General features: G+C 41.4%; 1 protein-coding gene across 1 annotated transcript in view; it reads right to left on the bottom strand.

Moving 5' to 3' along the window:
* The window catches only part of MIPOL1 (mirror-image polydactyly 1), a 276,027-nt gene that overhangs the window by 39,543 nt on the left and 215,475 nt on the right, over positions 1-21,009 (bottom strand). The gene's annotated exons all lie outside the window — the stretch shown is intronic.

The following is a 21,009-nucleotide window of genomic DNA, read 5'->3' on the forward strand; positions in this document are numbered from 1 at the left end:
ACTCACATGTAGCTTATAGGATATGGACTCAACCTGCCATTTCTAGAGAAAATCAGAGAAGCAGCAGCAGAAGACTCCAGGAAGTAAGAGTTGGAAGGGGGCTGAAAACAGATCTTGTATCCTGGAGCTTATAAGTCAGTTTCTCTCATTTCTTTTCTCTTCCTTTTTTCCTGCTGAGTCTGACTGCTGAGTGATTTAAATGATGTGGGGAAAAACCTATGCTGTCATGTACTGTAAGTGAGTCTGAGTTAAGAGGAAGACATATTATATATACTTAATGAGGCAAGAATTCTGATGAAAAACTGCAGGTTGCTTCTCCGTAACTTGTAGGTAAAATATAAATACAAGGAAGTGTGTTCATTGCATTAAACCAAATGGTTAATTATTTCTGAGACCATGACAAGGAAGCTGAATATAGGATCCATCTGAAAACTAGCCAATGCAGTGTGCACTGCAGTTCTTTTGGGAGAGGACAAGGGAATAAGCTAAGTATGAACATGACCTAGAATATGTTTTGAATCAGGATTTTGCTTTTTTCTTATTGGAATTATAAAACTGCTCAAAAAGTAGAATTGAAACCATATCACAGGCCACTTGTTTTACCATTATAGCTAAAATGGAAGTAGGAAGATGGGCTTCTTATCAGGCTCATTTTTGGTTAGATAGAGTTAGAGTTCTCCCTTTTTAAAGGGGAGAACATGCGTCCTCTGCATCTCTATCAAAAAACTGAGGAACCAGCTTTAGCTTGTGGAACTCACTGTTGCAAAATATTCCTGAGGCACATAGCATCTGAAGTCAGACGCGCGTGGATAAAATTACAATCCGTTCAGTCTTGAAGGTCCAGGGGTTAAAATAAGGGGAAGCAGGAGGAATGGGACAGGCAATGGGGAGAGGGGTTGAGCACAACTCCCCATCTTTGCTAAAAGCTCTCTTCTTCCCCTTGGCTTGCAATCACCAACATCTCTCCTTTCTCCTTGCCTACTGGGATGAGAGCGCCCCATCCTGTTTCAAGCTACTGTAACCACTGTGTAGGTCATTAGTGGATCTCCTTCTGAAATCAAAGAAAAAGTTTCCCAGCATTATATTATTATTTATTTGTATTCCCATGGTGGCTAAAAGCCATAGTCAGGATTAGGGGCTCTTTTTGCTGGGCTCTGTGTATAATACAATTAGATGCATTATGGAAAATTCTACTCCTTCCTCTTAATCTTTCATGAATGGCCACACTTAGAACGAGGATACCGGACTAAAAGGAACAATTCGGATACTTCTAAAAGCATTTTAAAAAATCGAAAAAGAGGGACAATATGAAAAAGTTCTTTCAAGAATAAGAAGAATTACTAAAAGTCTAGATGCTTGGAGTTTGACATTAACCTCATTTGCCCCCTAATAGCCAAGAGATGGCTATGACACAATTCCTCGAGGGCATATTTTGTACTCTATGTGCAGGCCTCTTACATTAATGGGAGGTGCACAGTTCAGAGCCCATGAATCAAGTTGATAATATGCCCCTAAGTTATTGTTTCATGGATAGTGGGTGAACTGATGTCATTCCTCTGTTCAGTCAGGAGTTAAAACATGTACAGCAATTCCTTATTTTCACAATATTCCTTCTGACAAAGATAACCATGAGAACAGCTCCCAGCTGGCTAAACCTGACATACAGGTTTTGTTAATAAAAAAATGCATGACTTAATTAATGAAATGGATCTATTAAGACTGTCCCCCAACCCACTATGGCTGCCCCACCTACAGCTGAACTTCATATGACCTATCTTATGCAAAAAGAATTGTAATAACTTGTACTAAAAGCTATTACAGAGGAAAGGGTGCCATGAAGATAAAATATGACTCAGAAATGCATACAATGCCCCTAGAGGAGAAAGCTAAGTAAATTCACGTTTAAGCAAGGTTTACTTTTACAGTGAATAGATAGTTGACATAATTTTGTTAAACTGCATAATATTATTTCATCAGCTGCAATTATATTTGGTTCTATAAGTACTTGATTATACTGATTGTGCATTCAATCCACAAATAAATGTCCATAAATAAATCTCAATAGTATTAAAATAAAGTCAATTACTAAGGCATTAGTGGAATAAATATTTTTTAAGAATTCTACATTTTTATAAACTCCTCCACAATAATACCCAAAAGAGAGACCATGACACTGATAGCTTTTTGTTTTCAAACTGTACATCTTTACTTAAATCTATAAGTTCAAGATCTTTAAACCCAAGAACAATTTGCCTGTTTTGCCTCAGCAAGCATAACTCTGCAGTAACCTACTCATTTTACAAGTTTCTCTGTTCTTGTCTAGCGATCCCACGCTAAACTGGTTTTCAAATCCACCTCCATCAACACTGGCAGGTTCAACCCCTCCTTCTCTCAACCAGTATTCCCCCAGTAATGCACTGCCACATTACTTGGCAAAGAAAAAGAACTCAGCTCTATTTACATAAACCAAGTACTACATATGTTCATGGACTGACCATGAACATTTTCCAAACCCGCACTTATACAATAATAGGGCTCGCCTATTCGGAGTGCAGATGTTCTTTCTCTGTCTCAGAACAACATCGTCTTTCAAATGAGGCTGTTCCAAACAACCCTTGTCCATACGTAGAAGAAATGTTAAATATATCTGGGAATAAATTCTCACTCCAATTGATGGATGCTACAGGCCCCACCCATATGCATGATGGTGAGCTGACACCTCGCTCCCCTTTATTGTAACTTGTATCTTGAGAGTAATCTAGAGAAACCAGATGGAACTGTTGGTCATTAAGTATCGCATATAATAACTAGTCATTCACAATGCATCATTTGCCTGAAAAATGCAGATTAGTGTTCTCTAGTCTTGGAAAACTGGATGCAAAGCAACAGCTGCCACAGAATACTTTTTTACCCCACCTAAATTGTAGCAGAGAGTCTAATAACGAATACTTAAATTTATATAGCCCTCACAGTACTTTCCAATGATGAATGTGTCATTATTCCCATTTTACAGATAGGAAAACTGAGATGCAAAGAGATAAAGAACAACATTTTCAAAGGTTGCCTCTGATTCTGGATGCCCAACCTGAGATTTCCCGGCTGTGATTTTCAGAGGTGCTGAGCACCTACAGCTCAATTTAAGTCACTGGGAGATGAGGGTACTCAGCAACTCTGAACAAAGGCCTAATGTCTCTCTAGTTGAGAACTGCCAATCACTCAGAAGCATGTAGGAAACACACACCTCTGAGTTTATGCCATCCCTGAAGACCTGCTTGGTTCTCCTGGAGACCTCAGATCCTGGGGCACTAGTTGAGTGTCATGTGACATCCTCTCAGTAAGTGGTAAGTTTAGGAATCGCGTTTCAGTAGAAGCGCAGCCTCAATGAGCTTTGCTTACAGTGCACAGCCTAAGCAAAGATTCTCTTGGTGCTTTTAAAGTTACATATACCACTATATACAAACTCTCTAGAAATGAAATGTTATTTCAAAGAATTTGTCTCTGACTAGGCCAAGGTATGCCTAGTAAACCATCTATATTTTGCCTGGTCTGATGAACTGATGATTAATTTAAAGTATGCTATCTTGGGAGCCACCAGAGAAATTAATGCTATACACCAATGGAAAGCTGGGAATCCTTTTATTTTTCCCTAGCCTTAGTTATTCATGATATATCATGTCTTAAAATGACAACATTGTGATAATCATCTTGACTTTTCCCCTCCTGCTTCAATTGTGACTTTAGTTAGGTGGCTGCTATCTCAAATTGTCCCCGAGTCCTATGAGCCTTACATATTGTCAAATAGTTGTAGTGCTGAAAAGTTCATTGAAGTCAGTGGAAAGACCCCTTCAGACTTCAATAGACTTTGGATATAGTCTAAGGTGATGATATTCATTCATAGGGGAAGGAAAGGATGGTTGTATACTGGCACTAATAGGAGGCATGTTGCTTGTGCCCTGTGCTTTCATCATAGCCTTGTGGTCTGTGACCCAGGCAGCCCACTCCAGGAAAAATACAAAGTTGAGTCTTTAGCACCATCTAAAACTTTGGAAAAGAAAACAGTTCACAGACAGAATCCAAAGAGCAGAGAGTGAACAACCAATGTGCCTAGAGCTATATGTTTTCCAGGATGAAAGTAACCTGGTTCAGGAGTCATCTGTCACAGCAGAGCAGATGACAGGATTGTTTATATGGTATACAAAAGACGTGGTGTACACAATGCACAGATACTATACAGCAGATGAAAAATATCAGTCAGATCTCTTAAACAATCATTCTGGCTGAAAGAATCTAGAGTCTCAAAAATGTAAATTTGCAAAAATAAGAGTAATATGTTGCCTATTTCTACAATAAGTAAAAGTGGTTGGCTGTTAAATTTGGGGCACGATACTGAAAAACCTTAACAAGGAGATAAAGGAAAAGAGAAGCAGAGTATGTAATTCTCAAAGTAACTATGGTGTGGAGAAGAATTTCAGCAGCCTGCCTCATCAAGTACTGACAAATGGAATGTGAGAACTATCCCTTAGATGAAAGAAGGCAGACTGAACAATCCAGCTAATGGGATCGCATTGAGATAATGGGATCACTCTGACTTTTTTTGCTTCTGTTGGTGTATGTCAAAACTTTAATGTTATTTTAAGGTTGTTCCTTTTATTTTTATATTCATTAGCAGCGGGCCAGAACTGGCTTAAAAAAAATTGAAGGGATTGGGAGAATAAACACATCCAGACACTGTAAAAATTCTGGGGAATACTGAGCCTTCTGCAACAAGGCTGCACTGCAAACTTCTGCTGTTTTAACATGGTGAGAACAAATTTCTGTAGCACTGTTACTGAAGACAAAACAGAAACCTTGAGGTCTTTAATATCACATTAAACAGATGTTTACTGCTACTACAATCACTTTGAGATGAGAAGGTTACAGATTGTTTGCATTCAAATAAGCCCGCAACTGATTTCTTATGTAACTCTCAGGTAGGCAAGAGAAGGGTGAATAAAATCAAACTGTCCTTCGGACACGGCATAGCACCATGTAGATTTGGTGTTCAACATTATTTGCATAATCTAGACATTATGGCTCCAATTCTGCTTCTGCTGAAGTCAATAACAGAAGTTCAGTTGACTTCCGTGTGTGTACTGGGCTCTATGGTTAATAGCTGTGTGACTCCTGAAGATGTAAATGAGTTATGTAGTTAAATCTCTGTGCACTGCAGATCTGTACATCTAGCACATTTGTGGGCACTATAAAATAATATGATGATAATGATTGCTAGAAGTTCTGGACTACTTGTATGACATGCCAGCATGAAGGGGGTAAGCACGCAGTATGAATTTTGGATGTTTACACTCAACTAATTCATGAGGCTTTTTTAACAAAAGTAAGATGAGATCAAAATGTTCAAACCTAGGAGCCTAATGTTTGGTACCTAAATGAGCAGCCGGCTTTTCAGAGGTGCACTTGCAGTTCCCACTTAAGTCAGCACCTTTGAAAATCAGGCCACAGGCTACTTACTAAGAATATTTCTACACTACAAGTGCTAGAGTGGCACAGCTGCAGTTACACTGCTGTAGTACTGTAGTGCAAACACTTGCTACAGCGACTGAAAGGGTTTTCCCATCACTGTAATACATCCAACCCCTTGAGAGGTGGTATGTAGGTTGACTGACAAATTCTTCTGTCAATCTAGTGAAATCTACACTGGGGCTTTGGTCAGCTTACCTACATCTCTCAGGGTATGAATTTTTGACCTAAATTTTACATGTAGACCAGGCCTTCGTCCCTAATAGAGTTAGGTGCCTAACTTTATGTATCCAAGTTTGAAAATTTTGGTTTTATGGTCAGATCTGCTTGTAAACAGATCTTTAAAAAAAAGCCTTAAAATACATTGGATTCTGTGCTATCAAATCTAAAGAGACTGTTCAGAGCAAGCTACATCCTCATTGGCTTCCAAAGTTATGATTTTCCACCTCGTGAACTTTTATTGACTAATGGCAGGTTGAGTACCCAAATCAAGTCTTGTTTGGAACATATATTAATCATTTTGGAGTGCTAGCAGCTATCTGTCTAAAAAGCTGTGGGCAGAATAAAAGCATTCCAAATTGTAGTTGTCTATGACTTCAAGACTGATTCCTAAAGTCACAGGAAACCTATGGACATGACAACTCTGACACACTGTTCACTGAAAAACTGGGGTCAGTGAACCCCTGCTTATTAAACCTGGAGATCTGCTAAGATTACTTTTATTATCTACCACATCATTAGTTTTAATGATACTAGTGATTACACATAGATAAGCTTAAGAGATACTATTGTTGTCTCCTATCTTGTAACAGTAGGTATCCTATTGTGACTTCACACTGGTCAGCCCCTAAACCACACTTTTCTTTCTTACTATTCTACCTTAAAAGAATAGGCTAATGAAATAAAAATAGCTTTTCTGATGCAAGCCACTGAAATACAAAAGCAAAACAGTATGAACAAAATACTAGGAATAAATACTCCACAGTATGTTTTCTCTTGGTTTTCCACAAACACAGAAAAAACACAGAAAAAACAAACAAAGAACAATCCCAAATAAGCTACTGTATTTGTAGTTTAGTCTAATGTTAATTGAATCTTATTTGAGCATACTGGCCCAAACCCAACAACATGGAATTCAAATATAAGGAACAGATTAAAAAGGGAGAGTTTGCTGTAGTTGTATGATTGCCACTAAGAAGTCAACATTTGCCAACAAATTTTACACAACTGTCACAGTTATTTCCTAACTCAAGTATAAAGAAAAAATCTGGTATCAAAGATTTTGCTGTGTGTAATGTGTGGCAAACACTATTGGCCACTACTGAGAGGTGTGGACATAAGTTGACCCCTGTTGCAAGTCTGGAAACAGCCAAGAAGCCAGACATTACACAACGGTATTTAAATTCCTAGGCACAAAAAAATAACCCCCACATGAAAAATTAAACCTTAAAGATAGTAGGCTGTGGGGGTGGTGGTAAGCATAATTCCCTTCTTGGTTTTGGTGCAGACATACAATCCCACCTGGAATGCAGGCTCAAGAATTGTGGAAAGAAAAAGAATACATTGTATACTGAGTTTAGTCATCTGTTTAAGGCTACAAAAAATTTGAGGCTGATATATTTGAGAGTTTTAATGAGAGATGATGCTACGTAAGCCTGTTGGTGTGGTGTGTTCTTTTAGGTGTCATCAAAGCAGGAGTGGGTGAAATCCAAGACTTGTGAAATATTTTGGGGCTACCACAAAAAAGAAATCTTTTCAGTTTTGACAGAAATATCATCATAATTTTCAGCCATTTTTGGTGCTATTTTACTGCTCAAGAACTATCTTTCTCACAGACAGGTGTGGCAAAAGGTGCAAAGTCTCACTTATTTGATTTCAGTGATTTTTCCACTTGGAACAAATAACCAAGAACTCATGTGATGAGTGATATCATCTTATAACTGTCATAGACTGTGAGCAAGGAGGCATTGTGTTTACAAACCAAGGAAGTAGAAGTGGAAGATTTTCTTCTTTTTAATTGCATGCCAAAGCTGAAGCTCCAATGGGGTTCACACGGGCCAGTCAGTGTGCAACACACTAGTGGGCACTAGAACGTACACTCCTCTAGTGTAGGCTTATGCACCATGTAGACAAGCCCTCAGAAACCAAAGAAAAGTCTATAATGGAAAAGCTGATTAAGAACAAAGTCAATAATGGAAAATCACAGAGAGAAAAAGGAAGAGAATTCCCTTAGACGTAGAACAGAAAGTTGGTATGAAGGGAGAAATAGAACCATGAAACCACATCAACATCCAATTGCAAACAATTCCTTTGTCAGGTCAACTAATGACCCAAGACAGCTCTTAGATGACCACCCGAAAGAAATCTACAACAGCAAAACTGGCAAAAAATCATTCTTCTAGTTAGATTTACTAAAAAGCAAAACATCTGACATTTTCCCTTGAATAGTTCAGTCTGATGAAAGACAGCATATTACAGATGGAGACTGCCTTTTGCCTTTGTGTTGACTGGAAGATAAATGGTAGGTTCCTGCCTTGCAGATTTTATAGACCTGACATTTTTCAGAGGATTTAAAAGTAGGTGAGGAAGCAGAATACAAGGTATAAAATGTAACGTCTCTAGAATACAGAATATTCAGTAAGCAATTAAAATTGCATTATACAACAATTAAGATCTGCATTGAATTGAAAGGTTTCAGAGTAGCAGCCGTGTTAGTCTGTATCCGCAAAAATAACAGGAGTACTTGTGGCACCTTAGAGACTAACAAATTTATTAGAGCATAAGCTTTCGTGGGCTACAACCCACTTCTTCGGTTTAAAACTGAGTCTGCAGCAAAGGTAACCAGGAAGTGGACTACAGCTTTCATTTGATTAAGTCTTTGCTACATGAATGTCATGAGGCAACTCATTATTCCATCAAGAAGTTGGAAATTTATGAAACACCTTCAGGAAATTGTGAGTGCCCGCTCTTGCTCAATGTTTCTATAATTGCTTTAGTGACGCATCAGGTAAAAATAGTGTATTTTTAACAAAGTGAGGACCGAAGCTTACATTCCTTGCATTGCCCAAAATTCCCACTGAAATCAATGGGACTTTACAGATTGAGAATAAACCAAGACACATCACATGGTATCCTGCATAGGTGGTACCTGCGATTTTTAAAAATAATGAAAGACAAACAAAAAACTCAGCATTTCCTTACACTTCCATTGTTCTATATGAGTTGTGTTGTATCACACTGCAGTGGGTTAGGCTCCTTCACAGGAAGAGAATAACTCATAAGACATATCACATCGTGTCCCACTGCATAATGCATGTAAACAAATACCTCCTCTTCACTTTGGTAGAGCAGAAAAAGAATCCTTCCCTCCTGTGCCCTGAAACTATAAGCACAAGAAGAATATTTGGAGGCAGCATGTCTGTACTTTATGGAAAACTAGTCAAGAAAGGAAGTCTTTATAGTACTGAAAAGAACTCCCACAAAATCAGAATGAAAAATAAGAACAGTATTATTTATCAGTATAACTGTTGAACTAAAACGCTTTTAAAGCCATTGAGACTGATCTGTAGGGGAGAGGAGAGAAAGGGCAGGAGGGTGGGAAGGAGGAGGAAAGAGAGTCAACCCTTTTTTTTTTTTAAAGCCACTATAGTTTTTTAGTTACGATTTTTAAATTTTGACATTTTTCCACATCAGTTTAAAGGAGTGAGAAGCCGAGGAAGCATCTTTGTTGCAGGCAAAAAAATCTTGAAAAATCTAAATACAGGAGCCAGTCAGAGCTGAGTTGGACAGTTGGACAGATCTGCATATTCACAATACTACTGAGAAATAACCATACATTAATTATGCAAATCACTGTATTCTGAATGGCTAATACAATTAAAATACAGTCAGGATATGATTATTGAAAAATTGCACACAACTATATACCACCACAGTCCCCACAATCAATGTGTAGGGAATTGTGTAACTGGGCACAAAATCATGCAATAATGTATCAATTGGTGCACAGAATCCAAGTACTATGATGGGCTGAGGTAATCTTATTTCAGTGTAATAATCCATAATTTGGACCATGAAGCCATAAAATGTAAGTAAGTTAAACATGTACCATAGTACACAGAGCCTGAATTTTGTGAAAAGTGCAAATACTACCCTGCAAAGCATCTTTCTTCTTTTACTTTTCCTGTTACAGTGTGTTTCAGTGCTAATATTTAAAAAAAAATCTAGTATGTCTCCTTTACACTACACTTCTACTTTTGTCACTGGAAGAAATTGACAAAAATTTTGATTCCCTTGTTTTTCAAGTCTATCAATTTTAATCTTTAGGAAGATCAACCTTCATGTCACTGTACAGTTTGCAGAAAAAATATGCAAAAATCCATAAAATTAATTGTTTTTGAGACTGTTTGCTCATGCCACTTAAACTATGAATTCTAGCTTAACTGAAGCATCAGAAACTGACTTTATAGAAATGCCCTTGGAGTAACTACATCACAAAACTAGGTTAAGGAAATACAATAGCAGGAGAAAATTTAAGGCAAAAAAGAAAGCCATTCAAGTGTGGAAATAGTACCTCCAGCTGCTTTTGGATTAAAATTTTAATAAATCTCTTCAGCAGTACTTAACTCTTAAAAGTAACAGGACTGGTTAAAGAGTTGCTTTGCAACAATTCACATGAGGAAGCCACCTGTACTAATTAAGGGGCTGATTCTATTAATATTTACTACAGGCCCTACAGCTATTATATAGTGAGTTGTTCCACTGAGGTTATCACTGTGTGGTTTTTGAAAACAACCACACAGATGAGTCAAGGTATCTTCTCTGCTCTCTGCCTGGCTATCAATAGCACAATGTTTTCAATGACTGTGCAGTATGTAAATCCCTTACTACTGCCCTCAGGACTCCCCGTCTATATGCCAACAACCAACATGGCTGCCTCAGCTTTTCATTTCACATTGGTGACAGAATTATATTTTAAAAAAATCCGATTCTAGAGGAACATTAGTTGTAATGCAGTTGTACCACCCAGGGCCGCCCAGAGGATTCAGGGGGCCTGGGGTCTTCGGCGGCGGGTCCCGGGGCAGAAGGACGGCTTCAGGGCACTTCGGCGGCGGGTCCCGGAGCAGAAGGACCCCCCCCCCGCCGCTGAAGACCCGGAGCAGAAGAAGCTCCGGGGCTCTGGGCCCCACGAGAGTTTTCCGGGGCCCCCGGAGCGAGTGAAGGACCCCGTTCCAGGGGCGCCGAAAAACTCTCGTGGGGACCCCTGCGGAGCCCGGGGCAAATTGCCCCACCCTCTGGGCGGTCCTGGTACCACCTGAAAAATGTCTGCTCCTTAGCTAATTTAATAAAATCTGTTCATTAGAGCCGGTCAGAATGTTTTGGATATTTTGAAATTTCAGTTATAAGTGGCAAGAAAATTTTGATAGACAAGATGGGGGAGGTAATATCTTTTATTGGACCAGCTTCTGTTGGTGAAAGAGACAAGCATTCAAGCTTTCACAGAGCTCTTTTCAGGAAGAGGTCACATGAAGAAGAGCTCTGTGTAGGGTTGCCAACTTTCTATTTGCATAAAACAGAACACCCTTGTCCCGCCCCTTTGAGGCCCTGCCCTTTCCCCGCCCCTGCTCACTCCATCCCCCTTCCCTCCGTCGCTTGCTCTCCCCCACCCTCGCTCATTTTCACTGAACTGGGGCCTGGGGTTGCTGTGTGGAAGGGGGTACGGGCTCCAGAGTGGGGTCAGAAATTAGGGGTTCAGGGTGCAAGAGGGGGCTCAGGGCTGGGGCAGGGGGGCAGGGTGTGGGCTCCGAGTGGGGCTCATCTCAGGCAGCTCCCGGAAGCGGCCGGCATGTTCAGCTCCTAGACACAGGGGCGGCAAGGGAGGCTCTGCAGGCTGTCCCCGTCCGCAGACACCACCCCCACAGCTCCCATTGGCCGCATTCCCAGCCAATGGGAGCTGGCTCTTGGGGATAGCGCGTGGAGCCTCCCTGATCACCCCGTGCCTAGGAGCCAAACATGCCAGCTGCTTCCGGGAGCTGCACGAAACCAGACAGGCTGCCTGCCTGCCCCGCTGAGCCACCAACCGGACTTGTAATGCCCATCAGCCATGCTGACTGGAGCCGCCGGGGTCCCTTTTCGACAGGTGTTCCGGTCGAAAACCGGACACCTGGCAACCCTAACTCTGTGTAAGCTTGAAAGCTTGTCATTTCACCAACAGAAGTTGGTCCAATAAAATACAGTACCTCACCCACTTTGTCTCTCTAATACCCTGGGACCAACATGGCTACAACAATACTATTAACAGAATTTTTTAATAACATTTTTGGTAAAAAGTTTTTTTATTGTAGCACCCTTAAATTATTGTTAAGTTACTGCTGGTGCATTTAAGAAAACAAAACAAACTAAAACACTAAATCCTACATTAGGGCCCAGCCTTGTATTTATTTCTTGGAATTGTACTTACTGCCATGAGTAGCCTCATTGCAAGGTAACGTATACTAATATGAGTTTATATATACTTTATATAGTGTGTACAGTTAACAGTAATGTTAACCTCCATATGTTGGGACTGCATGATATGATTATGGAGTGTTACAGTTTCTGATCACAATGTAACTTTTGAAATATGTAATAATATGTTAATATAATAACCCCCTAATGTTTCATAACTTTGCTTTACCTGTTTATTTTTACACTGGTTTTCTGGTTTTGCAGTCCCTGTCTTCAATTTCTGTTTGAAAACAGGGATGAGAGGTGCAGCTTTGATCTCATGTCATCTGAGGAGGAGCCATCATATTAACACCAGGGCACAAACAGGCAGAACCTTAGGCGTGAGGCGCTCTATCACCACCTATCAACAGTGCAATCTTTCCTCTAACCTCACCCAGCATCCACACATGCTCTGTTGCTGTAACCCCACCATCTCCTTGTAACCATTGCCACCCAGCTGCTTACTCCCTAGCCAGAAACTCTTTCATCAACACATAGGGAAACTCAGCAGCCTGCCATCTCCTCCATGAGATGTGGTGAGTGTTAAGAGCTGCCTTCAGGAAGCTATTTATACTGCATAACAACAACGTCATTGATCCTACAAACTTATCAACAATGCTGCATATTCTTATATCCCAAGAGATGGAACTCTTTTTATTACCCTCCTTTCTGCAGGCATGTGTAGATCTTTTATTATATCAAAGAAAACCACAATAAAGAAGAGTTAAAGTTACAAAGTGAAGCACTCAAAATTTCGGAAATGCCAAAATAATCTAGTCCCTTTATGTATATACGTTATGATAGCGTTACAGATCCCAGTGAGCACTCCCTCCCGGCCACCCACTAGGACTGCTGTAAAGAGAATGCAAGCCTCTGTGCTCTGGATCCTCCCATATGTGTTACGTTTCTGGCGCCTCAGCAGGTTGCAGCACTGGTTTCTCCTGTGGGCTCTCTGGCACATTTTCTGGGCACTGACTCAGTCTGCTACTATTTCTCAGAAATGGGGCTCCTCAGCCCACCTACTCTAGCCCCCCAGGACCAGTACTGATTCCAGAGATACCTCAGTTATTTAAATACACCCCATCCCAGAACTCCATCCCAAAGGTGTGAAGCTTCTAATTTATTGTTCAAGTCTCTCAGGGCACACAATAGGTGTAAAGCAGTCATCAGACGTAATTTGCTCAGTCTAACACCTTTATGCTCCTTTATACTTAATCATGCAAAACAAAGGAGAGCACAGAGCATACCAAACACTAAACACATGTCCTTGCCTCAATTTTCTCAACACTCCAGGCATTCTTTGGGCTTGGAACTGAGTGTCTTGGGGTGCCCAGAATCCTTGAGGCTATCTTGGCTCAAGAAAGCAAGTAGGGCCTTGTGCCCCATGCTAGTGCCCTCTTCTTTCTGGACCCCTTACCCAGTTTCTGTGACCTTGCTCCCTCTTGCCCCATTTTGCTATTCCTCTGTAGCTCCCCGCATTCCTCCATGTTTCTTTATTTAACACCCACCCCCTCGCCCCCCGGTCAACTGGTCTCTTTTGTTCTAGTCCTGGTAAATTTCCACTACTCTTACCTTCCCCCCAGCCCTTGGGGGGGGAGGGGGAAAGGGGGAGAAAGAGGGGTTAACTTAAAACTGGATTTCAAAGCCTAGTGCTGCTTTTTAGCTTTATGAGGTCTAAATATTGTCGCTAACCTTAAGTATTTCCTACTGTTCCTGTCAGGTGTGTATCTGCTTCAGCAATGGTGGATCCACATACATAATAATAACACACTCATAATACAGCAGTTTTTTCATAATACAACTTTCCTATATCAATCAGAATTCATAACTTGTACTGATATAGCCCCAGTTCATTACAGATGATCTTTAATTATATGATCACATACTATTTTTTCTACAGAACTTCAAACTGGTAGTAGTACAAGCTGTTATCCTCGATGGGGACTGGCAGTTAGAGGGGTAAGAGAGACACATTTTGCCAGCGAGATCACAGCTATATGCTGACTACAGAGAAATATGAGCCTCATCCCCTCCATTGAGCCTATTCTCCTTCCCCGGCTTTTGTTCCTGTGTCCCTCAACTTTAGGTTTTACTTGAAAACAACAATTCCATTTTGCAAAAAATTTCAAGGTTCTGAAATTTGTTTTCAATCCAATGCAGAGAGCACAAATGAGACCTTGTAAAAGTTTTTGTGAAACAAAGAAAGGCTCTGATTTACACCAGGGATTTGAACCTAGGTTTCCCACAATCCAGGCCAGTGCCAAAGCATAGGGCTAGAGAGAGAAAGCGTCACTTGCTCTTGTTTTGACCAGAGTGATCCTAGACCTTAGAAACCTTCCTGATGACATTGTCCTAGAAACTGATATCTTTCTATGAAACATTTCAGTTTTGACAAAACAAAATTTTTAGACTGGAAAAAGTTCTCAAAAATATTCTGACCAGCCCTATTCAGTCCCTATCCTCTGATCCGCCTGTCCCTGTCCCCCTTGTACCTATTACTCCCAGCCTGCAACTATTCCTCCTCCTCATTCCTTTGCACTTCTCTCTCCTTATTGATGCCTACAAACTAGTAAGAGAACAGTGAGAGCACAAGAGAGAGAGAGAGTCTTCCTATTTGGTTCTGGTGCCACAACAGCCCTAGAAGACAGGAGGAGCAATGCAACCCTTGCAGCCCTGAGGTGGAGCATGCTCAGTCACTCTCTGGGGATGCAGCATACTCAGTGCAGATGAAAACTTAATTGAATAATACTGACAGCCTCTATCAAACTTCTATTGAGTATGTACAAACTGCAGTTTTTCAGAGGCTTATAACTTGGGCAATTTTTTACAGGGACAGCAAATGGTACACTTCTGACATCAGGGTGACCACCCCACCAAATTTGAAGTCCCTGCTCCAAAGCATGGAGGTGCTAACGCTTCTCAGTGAAATGATTGTAAGAAATTTTTTAACTTTGAAAAAAATAGCATATGTTTCCTTAACCTCTTTCTCAGAAATGGCTGAACTGTTTTAGCTGAAACTTTAAATAAATGTCCGTCTGAGGCAGACAGACAGCATGGAAAATTTCAGCTCCAACAGTCTGAGTTCGGCAAAGTTATAACCAACTGAAAACAGGATCTTATCATAGGACATGTCCTGCAACCTTAACTATGGGGGTCACTTTGGGCACCTTCTATAGCATAGAACTGTGTGGAGGTGGAGCTCATCAGCAGCAGGATCTCTCATTCTCTGGGCCCAGAAAAGTCAGGGGTAAGTCCAGCAGCAGATTTTTCACTCCTCCCTTCCCCCACACTACCAGAGCAGTGAGAAAGTAGGGCTGGTGGGCATTTTATCTTTCCATTCCCTAGAAGGCCAAAGAATTGGGGACTAGGGCCAAGGGCTGTCTTAATTTTCATTTCTCGATTCTCAGAGATTAGGGACTAACATAGGATAGGGAAGCAGGACCAACAAGGGAAATCCTGGGTTGTCTGGTGGCCCAGTTTAAGCTGGTGGGGAGAAAAATGGACTTGGCAACTGTTCAGCAGCTCTTACAGAACTTACATCCTGTAGTTTCAGCTGTAAAAAGCCCCCCAAGATCAGCCAGCGCTTCAGCTCCGAAGTCCAAAACTTGAAATCTGGCATTTTTAGACTTACTCACATTCTTGTGGAAGTTAAATAGAAAGCCCCGACAACAATTCTGTAGTAAAATGTGACATGCTATTTTGATTTATATAGACTTTTAAATAAAAATAAAATTAAAAACTGCTTGTACAAAACTGATATAGATCATGCAATTAAAAATTATGCAAATGAAAGAAAAATATACTTGATAAATTCAAACAGTGGAACAACCTGAGAGGATGGACAGTAATGTAACCCTTCTACACAGTGCAAAACTGATTATTCTAACACATCCTTCATCACGTCATTCAAGTTTCTATGATTTGCATTAATCCTCAGCCTAAAGGATACAGTTCTGAAAGAATTAGAATAACTCAGCTGGGAACACTAACTCATAACTGTTATGCAAATTTTATTTTAGATTCACATTTCCAGGTTATGCATCAGAAACTGCGATTTTGCTTCTGAGCTACAATACAAGAAAAATAAACAGAGAGACAAAGAACTTGCCTAACTTCATTCTGAGCCAACTTTCTTCTGGCTTGTATGATTGAATTTGATTCCCGATATATATTTTTTCTCATTTCTCTTTCCTTTTAAAGCATGACGGAATCAATTTTTGCTCACCCTCAGTTTTCAGAAAACTGAAATTCAAATTGAAATATATTATCAACTTTGGTCTTTCCAAAAAATTTCATTTTATTTCCTTTCTGAAACTCTCATTCCTTCTAGGAGTTGCTCTCCATGTTCTTTGCATGGGAGCATGGCCTGCAACAGTGGCTTCTGGCAGAGAAACAAATAATAGTTTCAAAACAGCAGCAGCCTGATCACATGATATACACAGGGAAGAAAAAAGGAAGCACTGCCAGGGGCTCAAACATTCAGATATTTAGAAGGGTGGAAAGGAGGGCAGATAGCATTTGTGGCCCAACACATTGGGGATCTGGGAAAGTTGGGAGAGAAATACGTCCCCAGTAAACTAAATAGAAAGCTGATCTGGGAGGGAGCAGGAGATGCATTGCTATTGGAGAGTCGGGGAGGGTGCATAAGGAAATATCGCTGCTAGGGAAAGGGGCAGTACTCTACCCGAGGTCAGTGCCAGTTAGGTTATAAAGCCACCCAGGAGAAGTGAAGTAACTCCTCTCTTTCATACCACATGGACTGGCTGCCTCTGTCCTCCTCCCTTGCCAGTGAAAGGACAGGGGTTTCTGCCAGGAAGGGTATGTCAACACTGCAAAAAAACACAAAAACAAAACAAACCACAGCAGTGAATCTCAGAGACCATGTCTGCAGATTCGGGCTTGCGCTCTGGATCTAAAAAATAGCCATGTAGATGTTCTGGCTCAGGCTCTGAAGCCCAGCCTACACCCTGGACTTCCTAGCCCAAGCTCCAGCCTGAGCTGGAATGTTTACACAGCTATTTTTTAGTGCTGGAGTGTGAGCCCTAGTCTGCAGACCTGGCTGCTGAGATTTGCTGTCTGTTCCTAGGCCCCTGTCTGCTAGCATAGCCCATTCAGGACTCCCTATCTTCTGTGAATTTGCTGGGGATGGGGGGAAGCAGTGAAGGAGGGGAGGGGGGGAAAATCACAATCATAGGCAGATTTCCTTCTAGGACTATGTCCTCTGGCTTCCAGACATCTTAGAGGTGCAGGAGCAATCTTTTCCTCTGGCAAAACCAGACTTTTGATTTTCAAAAGTGCTTCAGCTCCTCCCCCACTTAGTAGGCGAATGTACACATACACACACACACCTGACCTCCTTCCACATCAATTTTATATCATTATAACATGACTGTGATGAAACTACTTCATCAGTTAGAGAATGTAAATTAGAGAAGAATCAGGCCGTATATATTTATAAGTAAGCATATACACATATACTCACTCACCACTAGATATGTATACATACAGTCACTACACTCCCCAGCCCCACAATGCTGCGGCTCTCTAACTGGGGGCCTGGTTGTTCTGCTCGTGCACGGCTCTCTGCTTTGGCAGCCCTTGCTCCCTGCCCTAAGGCTCTGAGTGCCAAGAGGTGCTTTCCTGGCTACAGTGCATGAGGGAATCTCTTGGCAGGGGCACTGCTGCTCTTTAAGTGCCTTCATATTACGCTGCCTGCATTTTTTTAATATCCTTTTGCACTCAGTGCACGCCCCTGGAGTGGGTAATGGTGTTTCTGATGCTCTCTCAATTTCAGGATGACAGATTCCGGGAACTTGACCCACTGGCCAGCAGGGATTCACAGGTGATGTCCCAACAACTGGCTGAAGCTATTCACATCCAGAGGAGACATGCAGTGGGATCAGCTCATACCACTTTTGCACTCACTGACAGGCAAGGGCTGGGAGCCCACGTGGACAAGGCTAGAAAGAAAGTAAACAGGGAGGTCACCAAGCTATTCCTGGAGACCCGGAGTTCAGTGAGACAGCATAGGGACATCTGTTTACAATCAGCTGGAAGTTCTCAGGGATGATGGCGTACATTTGTCAGATGGAGGTATATATTGGGCAGGTGTTACCATAGATACCATGCAGGGTGGTTGGGTGTGGGAGCGGCCAAGCTAGTCACTGGCACCCCCTGTGGCCAGTTTCCAGTGAAGTTAAGGGAATAAAATGAGCAGATCCTAGAGAGAAAAGATCTGGGATTTTGGTGATGGACCGTGGGTGAGACCTTGTGGCCTTTGTGGGCCCAGGTCCCCACCCTGATACACCCTCTATCCCTCTTGCATGGGAGAGGGTGCTAGGACTCAGAGAGAGAGATGAGTCCTGGAGAGTAGGCTGAGGAGAGTCTATTCCAAGTTATGGGTTATGTGGTAAGGAGTCCTGTAACCCCTGCACTGGTTTCAATTAAATGCCTGGTATAGGAGAGTATGGGTGATGGACGGGTAGCGCCCGCCCGCCCGCCCACGCTGTATTAATGTTTAATAAAAGTTGAGGCCTTCCACTTAATTCCATGCATGTGTCTGTCCTCATTTTGCTGCTGTGTCCACATCAAATGTGTTTGTATAAATACACCTCTACCCCGATATAACGCGACCTGATATAACAAGAATTTGGATATAACGTGGTAAAGCAGTGCTCCGGGGGGGCGGGGCTGAGCACTCCAGCGGATCAAAGCAAGTTCGATACAACACGGTTTCATCTATAACACGGTAAGATTTTTTGGCTCCCGAGGATAGCGTTATATCGAGGTAGAGGTGTATATACACACACATACACCATATATGGTGTTCATGTTATAGATCATTGAGCCATACATTTATACTGCTCCCAGTGTTCATTATTTTCATGAGTCTCATGGTATTTGTTTTTTTTAAATCCCCAGTTCCTGGAGTCAAATGATTATGTGAAAATCTCAACTTCCTTTTAAAAAACGAGTAAGTTTCCTTCACGGTTGCAGAAGAAAGTTTGAAAACGTGAACCAAGTACATTCTAAAAGCTCTGATACCAGAATACAAATAACTAGAGGGTTGCACACTTTGTTGCTTCTGTAGGGTAAGTGCAGTAACCACACCAGGACCCCCTTGCATTCCTCCATTCCTCTCCCAAGCTCCCTGTGTGCCAATCCTCCAACCCCCGCTATTTCAGGGACTCCTTGCAATCACCCACTCATTCCAGGGGCTCCGTGTGCCCCTCATCTCCACCTTCCACCCTCATGACAGGGGTTGTGTGTGCCCCTCATTTCTCCACCATGCCAGGGGCTCTATGTGCCCCCCCCTCCACCACATGCCAAGGATGCTGTGTCCCCCATGTCCCCCATCCCCATATCATTATGCCTTCTTTCTCCCCATGCCAGGTGCTCTGTGTGCATCCCATTCCTTTTCTGTCTGGGAGAGAAGTCTTCCAGGGTGTCAACATTTTTAAACTGTATTCAGAAGATGGGCAGAGCTGAGATGGGGGGGGCGTTATGTTGAAGGTACTAATGGCCATCATCAACCGCTTCGTTGACCACTAGATAATTACAGACCTCATTAAAGCTGGAGGGTCTGTTAACCAGATGCCAGGGGCTCTGTGTGTCCCTCATTTTCACCTTTCAGTTTTTCCAATTTTCACCAAAATCGGTAGGGTTCTGCCCATAAATACCTAGAACATTTCCTGAAATTTTCAAATTGATCAGATTCAGGGTTCAATTACATTGCAGGCAAATAAAGAAGCAGACAGTCAGAAATCCACTTAGCTGCGTGCCCTTGTTCGCTTGGCCAGAAAGAACCCCAAAATGTATTATATTTTTAAAAATCTCATTATTTTGAGCCAACATTGTGATTTTTTTGAGGCTTGACTCATGATGTTTGAATGCTTGGAGTTGCCACATATCTTGGACAGCCTCATCTGCACTCTGTTTGCTAATCCATCCCCCACTTGGGAGATGTGTAACATTTCAAACTTTGAACAGCTTTAGACAGTTGACATTAAAATAAAACCAACCTGCCACAAACGCATTTTCTATTTTCTCCCCACAGGTGGGATTCTTTCTACACTCCTTCCCTTAAGAAAAGCCCAATTTCCAGAATGAATATTTTAGTCCTGGACTAGTTATACAATCTCTCATGACCCTTCAAGGAAAGAAATAGCAACCATATATACACCACTGGAGAGAGGAGATCTCCAGCTTTTCAGTGGAACACAAAGCACTTGCTAGTTGTAGCCCTGGTAGGTCATAAGATAAAATGTATTACTTTCAGTTTAATTATGTATCTAAAAGCTTTTTATGTACTCCCCCCCCCCCCCCAGCAAAACTTATTAGTTATACTTTTTCTTCCTCAGAGGCCTATGCTGGATTTATGTTAATTAGCCTGGTTTTACAGTAGGAGAGAGAAAAAAATTCAACCCAATAAATATTTTAAAAACTCAAACATTTCTTAAATATGTTGCACACCCAGAATACATGATAGTGCCCTATAAAGATTTTATTCCCACTCTGGTACTCATTTGGGATGACCCCAAAATCGAATCCTAGAATATCACTCACACATATGGTGGCCATCCCAAACTCATGCTGATACTTCTTTCAGTGTTTGCACATATTATATATTTGCATATCTTCAGAATCTGGTCACTTTCTCTCAGTGTTTAATGGCAACAGAGAGATACAATTTGTTATTCCACAAAACTTTCTAGATTCAGCCCCCACTCTGTGAGCACCTTCAGACCATTTACTGTACTGTTTACATTGCACTGAATGTAACCTATTTTGTCTTGAGTTTGTATTTGTAAGCTCCTTGGGCATAGATCTTGTTCTTTGTCTGGCACACTTGCCAGTTTGTAAAGCATGACACACAATCTGGGAACGCTATATAAAATGACAGTCATAAGGCTAATATGTTTCTAATTATTATCACACTAACACAAGTCATTTCTGACGCAGGCAGAAATAAGATGAAGGCTTCTAAAAAGGCAAAGAAGGATTTTC

The sequence above is a fragment of the Emys orbicularis genome, chromosome 4, assembly GCF_028017835.1.
Source record: "Emys orbicularis isolate rEmyOrb1 chromosome 4, rEmyOrb1.hap1, whole genome shotgun sequence".
NCBI classification, from domain to species: domain Eukaryota; kingdom Metazoa; phylum Chordata; order Testudines; family Emydidae; genus Emys; species Emys orbicularis.